The sequence below is a fragment of the Lynx rufus genome, unplaced genomic scaffold, assembly GCF_022079265.1.
Source record: "Lynx rufus isolate CCGP_SWC_20201006 ecotype Redwood Valley unplaced genomic scaffold, mLynRuf1.p SCAF_7, whole genome shotgun sequence".
NCBI lineage: Eukaryota > Metazoa > Chordata > Mammalia > Carnivora > Felidae > Lynx > Lynx rufus.
This window is the reverse complement of record NW_025814889.1, coordinates 8320753-8332564: the sequence shown is the minus strand read 5'-3', so window position 1 is coordinate 8332564 and position 11812 is coordinate 8320753.

The window sequence follows — 11812 nt, the reverse complement described above, 5'->3', positions numbered from 1 at the left end:
CTCACAGGCCAGGATGGTGATTGTTATACAGTAGTTGACTTTTGAAAGAAATAAGACTGCTCAAGCAGCTAATACGGAAAGATGTATCACCAGCCTGAATAATTGTGACAACCATAGACAGTATCAGTGTCTGTTTGTTTGCACAATACCCTCCTGCATTAAGAAAGCCGTCCCAGCTGTCTTGGGCTCCGGAGTCACCCATTGCATCAGTTGACATTGCAGCAGATGTTATGGATTGATAACAGACTTCACTTCATTCACTCCACATCTAAGATTACCTCTGGAAAAAAAATCTAATACATTATAACCCTCCCAGCCATTTGTTAAAAAAAAAAAAAAAAAGATCAGCAATTTATTCCCCTTTTTAGCATTAAATTGTGTTTTCTTTCCCCTCTCTTTGAATGCACATACTATTTAAAAATGGCCATTTAACACATTCATTGCATGGTTTTCTGTATGCAGGGATATCAGCAGAGACAAGAATGTAATGATTTAATTGAATTAGGACCAGATCAGATTTAGGGTTGATGACTCATATTCCCATTATATAAGAAAGATGCTCTTTGCCTTTAATGATAGAGATATATGCTGCTTTCACAGGTTTGTTAGAAATAAGTGCTTCTTGGTTTCTGGAAAACTGAAAAAAAAAAAGAGAGAGAGAGCTCAGTCTGGGATTTAAAAGGAAGTATAAAATCTGTATTAAGTTGAACAGATTTCTTAGCTAAGCAGCAGATTCTCCTCTTTAGTTTGGGAAATTTAAGGATTTCTGCAAACGTAACACAAATAGGATTGACCATTGCTTAAAGATCACTCAATGAAACAGTCTGAAAAGTGGGCATTTCCTACACACAAAGAGATTTTATGGGAAAAAAGTGGATAAAAATGAATAAAAAGCATACAGTGGGCCTTTTTCTTAGATGTGAAAATGCTTTGTGCACAAACAGCGTGATTTTGTTGTTCAGGTTGCAGAGTAGCATGGGATTGAAGTGCATATAAAAATTAAGTGTGGCGGGTCAGGGTGTGCCAATCAAGGACACTGCGTTAACTCTCAGTCTTGAGCTGGCACGCAGAGCTGAAGTCCGCACTCTACAACCAGGCAGAGCCACCATTTTTTTAAAAATCCATTTCTCACCTAAAATTAGCTCCTCAGGGGCAACTGTTGGTGCGCGAGTCCAGCCTGTGCCCCATGCACCACCACCCAGAGGCAGGGTCAGCAAATCCAGACACAGCCAGAGGTGCTCAGAGCGTTGCCGCCAGCATAGGAAAGAACGGGGACGGGGAGTGGACACCATGCAACGAAGACATTTTTCATTGGAACGATCATTCCTTTTCCTGCTCTGGTGTGTAGCATTTTAAAGTTTGCAAAGTTATTTCGTGTTTGTTGTGTCATTTTGGTTTGAAGCCTTTGTCACGTGCGGAGGATGCACACCGGGCAGGTACTGGCCCCTTGTTTACGGGGGGAAACTGAGTCTCTGAAAGACTGGAAGACCAGTCTCTCAGCTGGCAAATAACAATGCCAGCCCGCGTCTTCCATTGCCAAATTGTGCATTCTTTCTATATTCTGGCCGGCTCTAAATGAGAGTGACGAGCATCATTTAAACAAAACTGATTCACTGTGTCTCCCATTCTATTGAGCCTGGGATGAGAAACAGAGAAGGACTGTTCTAGGTGCTCTGTTTTCCTTTCTTTCTTTCTTCTCTCCTAGAGGCTTAGCAAGGCATTGGCTGGGGTTCAGGCATCTCGGGGGCCAAGCTGCAAATGGGGAGAAGGGACCACCGCGAGCCCAGTTAGATGACGACAGTTTTGTCCACACACCATGCCAGGCTAAGCTGATGCAAGAGAATTTTGTGTTGGCCGCTGAGTTTAGAATCCACACTCAACAGAAACGTTATGCCATTAACAAGAGGAAACTTTTCCTGAGAGTCTGAAAGTGTGCGGGACAGATAAGCTTTTTGTTTATCTTATTGACATTGAGTCTTGGTCATGAGTTCCGAAACTCATGTGGATGGGTTGGGAGAGACATTATTCTGGTCATGCCAGCCATCAACTCTCCAGCTCCCCCCCAAGAGGCAGATTGTTTTAAAACTAGAAAAGCACAGCCTAACCTTGCTGGGAGTATTTCAAGTTTCAAGGGCTGCTCTGGAGAAGAGTTGACCCCTAGCGTGGGAATCCAGCAGAACAGTGTAGGAACTGAGGAGGCAGATCAATCACAGCTTTGATTCCAAGAGGTACTGATCTGTAGGGAGTTAGATGAGGGGAACAGGAAATAGAGGCACAGGGGCAACAAAGTGGTCCTCATCGGAGCAGCCTAGGTAAAATGCAGAATTCTTTCCAGCCCTCTGGCTGAAAGAATGAGCAAGAGCCACAGGAATTCCAGATTTCCCAGTAAGCTAGTTGTTATGGACTGAATGCCGTGTCTCCCAAAATTCATATGTGGAAACCCTACCCCACATTGTGATGATATTAGGAGGTGGGGCCCTGAGGAGGTAATTCGAGTTAGGGCGAGGTTATGAGGGTGCAGCCCTCAAGATGAAATTGGTGCCTTAGAAGAGTTACTATGGAACTGCCTCTCTCTCTCTCTGCTGCCTGCCATGGGAGGATACAAGGAGAATCTGGCAGTCTGAAACATGAAAGAGGGCCTTCCCAAGAGCCCAACTATGCTGACCCATTGATCTAGGACTTCCAGACTCCAGAGCTGGGAGAGAGAAATGTCTGATGTTTATAAGCCACTCCGTGTATGGTATTTTTGTTAGAACAGCCTGAACAAACTAGGACACCAGTCTAGACTTTCCCAATCCTAGATCCAGTAAGAGGCTGGCATGCCAAGTGGGAAAACACACAGAGGTAAAGTTGTTCAGAAAGAGCCAGCACTATGATCAGTAAGGGAAAACAGTGACCTCTCAGGATAAAGATTCCTGGGATTAGCCCTGTTTAAGGAAACCAGATTTACTAGGACCCCACAAGCAACAAGAACAGGAATCATTATGTACTCCCAGTTGGGATAAGATTGCTTTAAAAATTAGGAGAATCTGCTAATAAACATGTCAGGCATCAAGCTGATCCAAGGCTCAGTACCCTACAAGCGTAAAAGGAATCCTAGGGTTTCTGCACTGCAAGCCAGAAAATATTTGCTGCCACATTTCATCGCTTATATATCACCGATGCTTTCACATTTTAACATCTTTGAAATGAGAGTACATCTCAGAATCAGGGTATCTCACATTTATAATTTGTGTTGTTTTTACTTTCTTAGTAACAAAATATAATTGTGTTTGTTGCAATAGAAGATGTCTAAAATTTGATCAAGTGATTGTCAGGTGCCTGCTATTAAGGAAAGAACAAAAAAAGAAAAGAAGGAAGGAAGGAAAGGAAGGAAGAGATGGAGGGAGGAAGGAAGGGAGGGAGGGAGGGAGAGGGGAGAGAAGGAAGGGAGGAAAGAAAGACAGAAAGACAGAAAGACAGAAAGAAAGAAAGAAAGAAAGAGAAAGAAATAAAGAAAAAGAAACTAAAACATCAAAACAAAAATCTCAGGTGACATACCTAGACCCAGTAGAGAAGAATCAAGGAACTCTTAGAACAATGGGTCTAAGCGAGAGACCCTGGTGAACCTTGGAGTGAAAATCAAATAAGAAGAGAAAGGATTTTGCTGAAAGAATGATGCAGTATTTGAGTAAGATGAGTGCCTATAAATAGTCTCTCAATCTATAATTTGTAGCCATAAGATTATTAGCATTGAAGAGCACATTTTATTTTAATTTCAATTATGCACAGCAAAGGAAAGGTACAAATTGGAGAGTGAGGGCAGACTAGAGACCCAGAATGTTGGCGTTAATAAGAGAATTATCTCAGTCCATTGACTCTGAAGGTGGGTGAAAGCTCGAGAGGCAGCACAGACACATTGTCTGAATACATCTCATAAAGGGAAGCTTTTATTTATTTTCTGATTCAGATCACTTTTAGGCTTTATAAAATTATGTGTGTTCCTGAAAAGTCCTATGCCACATTGATAAAATGTTGAGGACTGTGAGATTTAATAAGGCCTGGGCAGACCTCTTTTGTAAAATGAGTCAACGTTCTCCATTTATCTATCCTATAAACTGGAGTTGTCAAGTTGATACACACCTACGCTTAAAATGGTAATGATGGCGATGATATAAAACCACTAATTAGCTCTAGGCCTGTGATCAGTCTTGTAGAGAACATACTCAAAGATAAAACCCTTGGCCTTAAGGAGTTGGCATGGTAAGACAGAGATAGAATAGAGTTTGCATTCTCAAGACACCAAATCTGGAGACAAAGAATGATGTCTCCCTGGACATCAAAGTGAAAATGTTTCCTGAGTTGGCATGATAGGAAGGCACTAATGTTTTCCTTTCGTCATGAAAATCTAATGTTTAATCCTCCCAACTAAGTTCTAAGGTTTTCCATGATCTTCTTAGGAACACTGTGATCTTTTTTTCCTGCCCCCTCGCCAGCAAGTGATCAGTGACAGCAAAGAGAGTTTCACTTTCTGGGATTTTACAGCTACCTACAAAGTCTCTAGTCCCTTTAGGGAAAGGTCTCATCTTCCCAACATATGAGTCGTGTCTTGTCTTGAGTGTGATGCTATGATCATCCTGACTGCTGAGGAACTACAGGAGAGTTAATGCTGGTGCATTAAATTGCCCTCACGGTTTTTGTTTTTGTTTGTTCGTTTTTACTCGGGAGAAGGCAGACACTTCTCGCTCTAGGAGAAACTGGAAGTAAGGATCCTCATTTCCGCATTATAGCGCTGAGGAAATGTTTTTCCAGTTAGTTCCTCCTCAATCTACACGGATCAAAATCTATCATTTGATGCCATTCCACTGCCTGAGAAAGGTGAATGGCCTGCCCAGTACGGGGTGTGAGTGAGTTGGGAACAGTGCATAGACAAAGGAAAATTACAACCTGGTTAAGGGTTTCCATGACCTAAGGTGGCTGGTAGATCCAACTAGAGTAGAATAAAGAGTCATATGGTAACTTTGACAAAAGGAATTCGTAATGAGGCCGATCAAATAGATACATTTACTTCCCCTGTCCCCCCCCACACACACACTCACACACTCACACACACAAATACTTCTTGGAAAAGTAAAGAGACATTTTCAAGTTGAAAAAATCAGTAGAGACAGGTACCTGGGTGGCTCAGTACGTTGAGCATCCAACTGTTGTTTTCAGCTCAGGTCATGATCTCATGGTTCATGGGATTGAGCCCTGTGTCAGGCTTTGCATCAGGCTCCATGTTGACAGTACAGAGCCTGCTTGGGATTCTGTCTCTCCTTGTCCCTTCCCCTGATCATGCACATACATGCTCTTTCTCTCTCTCTTGCTCTTGTGCATACACACTCTCTCTCTCAAAATAAACTTTAAAAAAAAGTCAGTAGAGGAAATGAAAAAAAAATGATGCCTGTGAAGTTACGACATAAAGTAAAATAAATCTTCACAACACAAAGCAAACAAACAAGAGGCAAAAGAGAGGGGAAGTATATGGGAAAAAGGTAAGCGACTTGGAAGATAGAACCAGGAAGTGCAGCATAGGAGTGAGGGTTTCGTAAAGAAAAGGAAGGGAACTACTGGAGTCAAAGTTATGATATGCCTTTAGCAAAATAAATAAATAAATAAATAAATAAATAAATAAATAAATAAATGGAACTAAAAGCATGGAAACAGCACTAATGCCGTTATAGGAGAGTAGTGAACAACCTGAAATTTTTCCTAAATGAAATATTATACAGGAGTCAGAATAAATGAACTAGAGCAACATAACAATTTAAGTAATACAAGCTATAGAAGCCACAGGTTTCTACATACATATGACATCCTTTTTACAAATGTGGAAAAACACAAAATGTTAAGTGTATATATATATATATATATATATATATATATATACTTAATATATATATTAGGTATATATATATAGTTAATATATATATTAAGTGTTAAGTGTATATATATATATAATATATAATATTATGTTATACGTTAAGTGTATATATATATAATATATATAATATATATATTAAGTGTATATATATATATAATATATATATTAAGTGTATATATATACTTAACATTTTGTGTTTTTACATTTTGTGTATACATATATATGCATATATATGTGCATATATATAAAGTAATGTATATTAATACAATAAAAGTTTATAAAAAGGAAATCAAGAAAAAAATGAACACAGGTTTAAGATCATGCTGCCTTGAGGGGCACCCAGGGGGCTCAGTTGGTTAAGTGTCTCACTTTGGCTCAGGTCATTATCTCACAGTTTGTGAGTTCGAGCCCTGCATTGGGCTCTGTGCTGACAGCTCAGGTCCTGGAGCCTGCTTTGTATTCTTTGTCTCCCTCTCCCTCTGCCCCTCCCCTGCTCTCTCTCTCTCTCTCTCTCTCTCTCTCTCTCTCAAAAATAAATACATGTTAAAAAATAGAAATTAAAATTTTTTTTTAAAAAGATCATGCTGCCTTGGAGGGAGAGAAGAAAGGAGATTGGGTGGATAGAAGAATAATATTGTTAAAAACACGTTAGCACCAAGATCTCAGCTTTTATTTTTCATAGTAGTTTTGCAAGTTTTTGTTGCTTTATTATTATTATTTTTTAAATAGACAGTGTCAGTGTGCCATGAACCGAAGATAAAAATTAAGCCAATTTTCTGTAACCGAAGACTGATCCCCCCAAATTTTTAAATAAGGATTGGAATAGATTATATTGGGAAATATAAATGAGAAAAGATATGTGGAGTGGCAGAATATGAAAAGCCAGGAAATAGAATCCATTCTCAGAAGCATTAAATGGGACCAAGAAGACAATCACATATGATAATTACCACCATTCACCATGACAATGAAATCACAAATTTTTGTGCACCAAACAACAAAGGAAAATACATATGGAAAGTAATCCTAAAGAATGATGGAAACTTTAACTATAAAAGTATAGAGAAAGATTGTAATGTTTTTCTTTTCGAATGAACAGATTTAAAAAATGAGAGATTTAAATAATATTACCAACAAGCTCAACATAATAAATATTTACATAGAAGACAATGTAACATGCCAAGAAAGAATAGGTATTCGTTTCTTAGAGCAAATGGAAGACTTGCAAGAATTGCTCATGTACTCAGCCTCCAAGAAAACTTAAATTCCACCAAGTAGAGTGTTTAAGAAAGACCCCACATGGCATGAATGTAATCCCAGATACCAGAAATACACAACAAAAATAACTTAAAACTTCCTAACTGCTTGGATTTGAACCAGCTCTCCGAAGTATCCCTGGACAGAGAGAAAATCACAAAATCACAGAATATTTTTCCAGAGAACATAATGGAAAAAGAACACTTCACACCAATCTTGGCATCGAACAAGAGCGTGCAAATAAATGAAGTCTGTAGCACGTCAGTGTCACCAGAGGAATTGATGTAAATGAAGTTCGGACATCAGTGAAGGGGTTGTTTAGTGACAGTTCTGTCACTTGGTATTGCTCAAGGAGGAATATTGTAGGGAAAGTTGTCAAGGACAAGTTCCAGGGAAAAACCCAGATTTTAAAGCCGTACTCAGAAGTGTTTGAAACAGCTCAAAAGAAGAAACATGAGAACTGTTGGAGAAGAACCTGGAAGGCCTGAGGCCACCTTGGAAATGTGGGTGGGATGACAGGTCACAGTAAAATGTTAGATCCCAGGATTCTCGGAACGACAGAACACAGTTCATGTGCAAGGTTGTCTATCTCTCTGCATCTGCTGACTGCTATTTTTTCAAAGCCTCTGGAGCATGACCACCAGATAGGAGAATGTTCACAATCTTTTTCTTTCTCCTTTTTCCTTCTTTTTAATGAACAGTGGGGTGGGGGGTGTGGGGGAGCGGGGGACAATAACAAGAAACAGACAAGAGAATCTGCACCATGGGAGGCGGTGGAAGGAGGAGATGCTACCATTCCCCACCCCCCCACACACACTATATATACACACACACACATACATATATGTATATACACTATATACATATGTGTGTGTATGTGTGTATATATATACATATACATATACATATGTATATGTATATGTATATGTATATAGCCTTTCCCTTCATTTGCTGGAAGCTGCAGTGGAGGGACATTTGGAACAGAAACTCCACTTTGACTATTTCAATCTGCCACATGCTTCTTTTCTTGATACACCTGCAGCGAAGGTGTATTGTGGCGTCTGATAAAAGGTTGTTATTGGAACAAAAAAAATGTGTTTTTCCCTTCCCATGTAATATATAATAAACCTGCTCTATGAAGTCTCAATGAACTCTCTCAATTGAGAAAAATACAGACAATTTTCATTATACGTGAATGTCTCCAATTCATTCTTCGCTGTGGAAGGGAGACATGCGGCGGTAACTTACTGTGGGCCACATTTCATAAGATAGAATCTATTCCATTATTCTTGTGTATGTTTCATATGAAAAATGTTATGAAGTTTTCTCCCCTCACAAAAATACATATTCCCTTATCTCATTAAGCCCTATCTCACACAACACCTATTCCCCCTCTGTTGCCCAGCTCCCCACTCCATCACCGGGGGTCTCCCCAGATTGCATTGCTATTTAAAAAGTATAAACGAATCGCATGCATTTCCTCCCCACATAGGCCATTTATTCAGTTTAAAATCTCAGGCAAGTGTGGGTGAAATTCTGAGAAGGAAATGAACCTGGGTTTGGGTGGTTGGTGAGATTTGGCGTTATTTCCCAAATGCTCTGACTTCCTTTTTTACCTTGTCTGTGGAATGTAATATTTGTTTTCATCAGTTGTAGTATTTTAGCCTATGCTGGTCAGAGCTGCCTTCGTACAGTAAGCTGGATACTCACATGAGAAAAGTCACTCTGAGAGATTATTACAACCCTAAAGACAACATGTTGACCAATACATCCAACATTTTTATGCACTTGAATTTTGATTTCTGTTTGCATTAAAATTACTGCATGCATATTTGTGAAAATCCGAAGTTTAAAATACATAAGCCAAAATTACTGGTTTTATCCTTCCTCCATCTTCTACCAGTAATTCACTCCTAGATGTTTACTGTTAAAGGTTTGGCATGAATCCTACACACACATGCGTGAGTACACACACGAATGTATAAATACTCATGTACAATTTATATGCCTTTTCTTCTAATAAAATAATAAAGTAGTATTGTGCATGCTGGTCTGCAAATATAGTTTCTGTTTATAATTTATGCATTTATATGTCATGACCTATAGATCTATTTCAGTTTTTAAAATAGCTATATAATTTTTTATTCAAGATCAAAACTACAATGAACATCTTTTATATAAATATTTAACTGTTGGATCAACAAATATATATATTTTTTAATTTGATAAAGTATGTATTTTGAAATGAGATAAAATTTCACGTTAAATGTGTTTAAATGTGCTATATATTTATAGCAACTTAAATTCTGTGTTACCTACTTTACTAGCATTATCAACGAGTAAAGCAAAATTCTATTCTTTATGACTCACCTAATATAGATTTCCTAGTGGCACAGGTGAAGGATGTGGACCGGCTCATTTTAATAAGACCTGAAACCCTGTTGAAGTGGATTTTTTTTTTCATAGCTCTGCCCATTACTTACCTGCGCATACGACCGTGAACACATTATTTAATCTCGATGTCATATTGTTCTAGTGAAGGTTAAGAGCACATGTCCTAGAATTTCAAGAAATGTGAAGACAAACACGCAGAGAATATACAGTCAATTAAGAGTACAGCTGAAAGAAATGCATTTAACTACATGTAACATACACAGCAACACACACATAGAAATGAGATAATACATTATACATACGAGCAAGTGAGGCCAAACTCATCAGCGTCAGCTTGCATGCTAGAGAAACTACAATCTGTTTTCTCATTATTCGTGATACTTAAAGATCTCACACCTTATCTAACATATGTAGGCCATGGAGACACAAAGGAGTAAGTGATAAGATATATGTAAATGTCAGGGAATGTATAGTCCTTAGTACAATTAAGAGGCTACAGCTGTGTCCATAACAAGTCAGGGTCATTTTCATGTGCAAAAGGCAGGCATTACTGATTTATATAACAGCCCCCTAATGTATTAATGCCTATATTTACCTGGGAAACTTTGGCTCAGGAAGTAAGATTTAAGAAAAAGACATATTTGCTCTAGGTGTACTATTAATTAGTGTCAGCAGTGTTGTGTTTTGTGGAAGAAATATATATGTATTTATGTATATAACAGCTTACAAACACACACACGTGTATGCATGTATATAAAATTGGAGCTATGCTACAATGCAAGAACATTTTTATGTCACTCTTAAGAATCTGGTTTAACCTCCAGAGACATAATTACGTGGTTTAACCACACTTATATTTTCATGCAAACATCAAAACAGGTTCTATCAATGTCAATCAGCTAATATCATTCTTACATTCTTATGTTTGTTTTGAAAAATTTTAAAGCCTGTGCAAGAGCATAAAGAAGTGCTTCCTTTGAGGGATCCCAAAATCATCAGTTTCGCTCTATCCTGTATAAGGAACTCAGTAGGCTTGGGAGATCACATAGCAAGCGTATCATCCTGCTGACCAAGTTACTGACAAAGGTTGCTCATCACCGAAAATCAGACATATTGTAAACCAGTATGTGGTAGGCAGCTAGTCAACAAATAGGTTGTGAATTTCTACACTTGAGGTCAAGGCAAATCTACTTCCTTGGCAGCTTCCTTGAGAAGCTCTGTTAATAATCTGTATCAGGAAAACACTTTAATAGATATGTTAATGACAATAATAATAGTAAATGCTTTTGTAGCTCTTACTATGAGCCGGGCACAGTTGTGAGCATTCTATGCACATTTATTAATTTAATCTTCCTGAAGTTTCTTACAAGTGAGGCAAGATGAGACAGAGAGGTTAAACAGTCTTCTCAGTGTCACACAGCAAGTAAGTGACAGTCTGGATTTAAACCCAAACTATCTGGCCGCCATTCCTTGCTGTTATCCAGAACACTATATAATCTTTCTTCTATGCCTTGACACATAGGTAGATCCTTTTAACATGTAGGTATTAGCTAGTATCAGTTTTTCAGAGAAGATAGACACACACTTGTTGGATAGAAACACGGTTTAACTGCTTTCCAAGAAAACAGTTCTGGCTAACATTGAATGGCTTTTTTGTTTGCATCTCACCACTCATTAATTGGCTGCTTAAGACCATCTTTAATATAAAGATGGATTTCCTAACTTGGTTACTAACTTAAGGATTAATAATTTTGTTTCTGATGAATCTATACATGATATCAGAATCTATATCTGTATTTAGAAAAATAAAACAGAAGCTTGGAAAACCCATAGTTTAATTTGTGCAGAAAATACTGTTGTAAAGAGGAAAATGCTTCATACATAACATATAACAGCAATTATAACAGCAATTATAACAGCAAATATAACAGCAATTACTCGTATGCTTAGAAACAGGGTCCTCTTAGTTGTATAGACACAAATCTGGAACCATGAGGCTAATCTATGTTAATTTCCTAATGTACCCTGCAGATACTCCTATTAGATTCAAGACATTCAAGAATATCTTGAGAGTTAAGGTCACTCATATCATTATCACTTATCTTGGGAAGCTTCTTCAGAGTGTATTTTATTATGGCCCATCAAAGATTGATTATTGAACCATCAGAAAGGTGCCCTACCAATTAGCCAAATATTTCTCTCCAATCCATTTGCAGAATAACAAACAATAGAGAATCAATATGCTAGGCATTATGG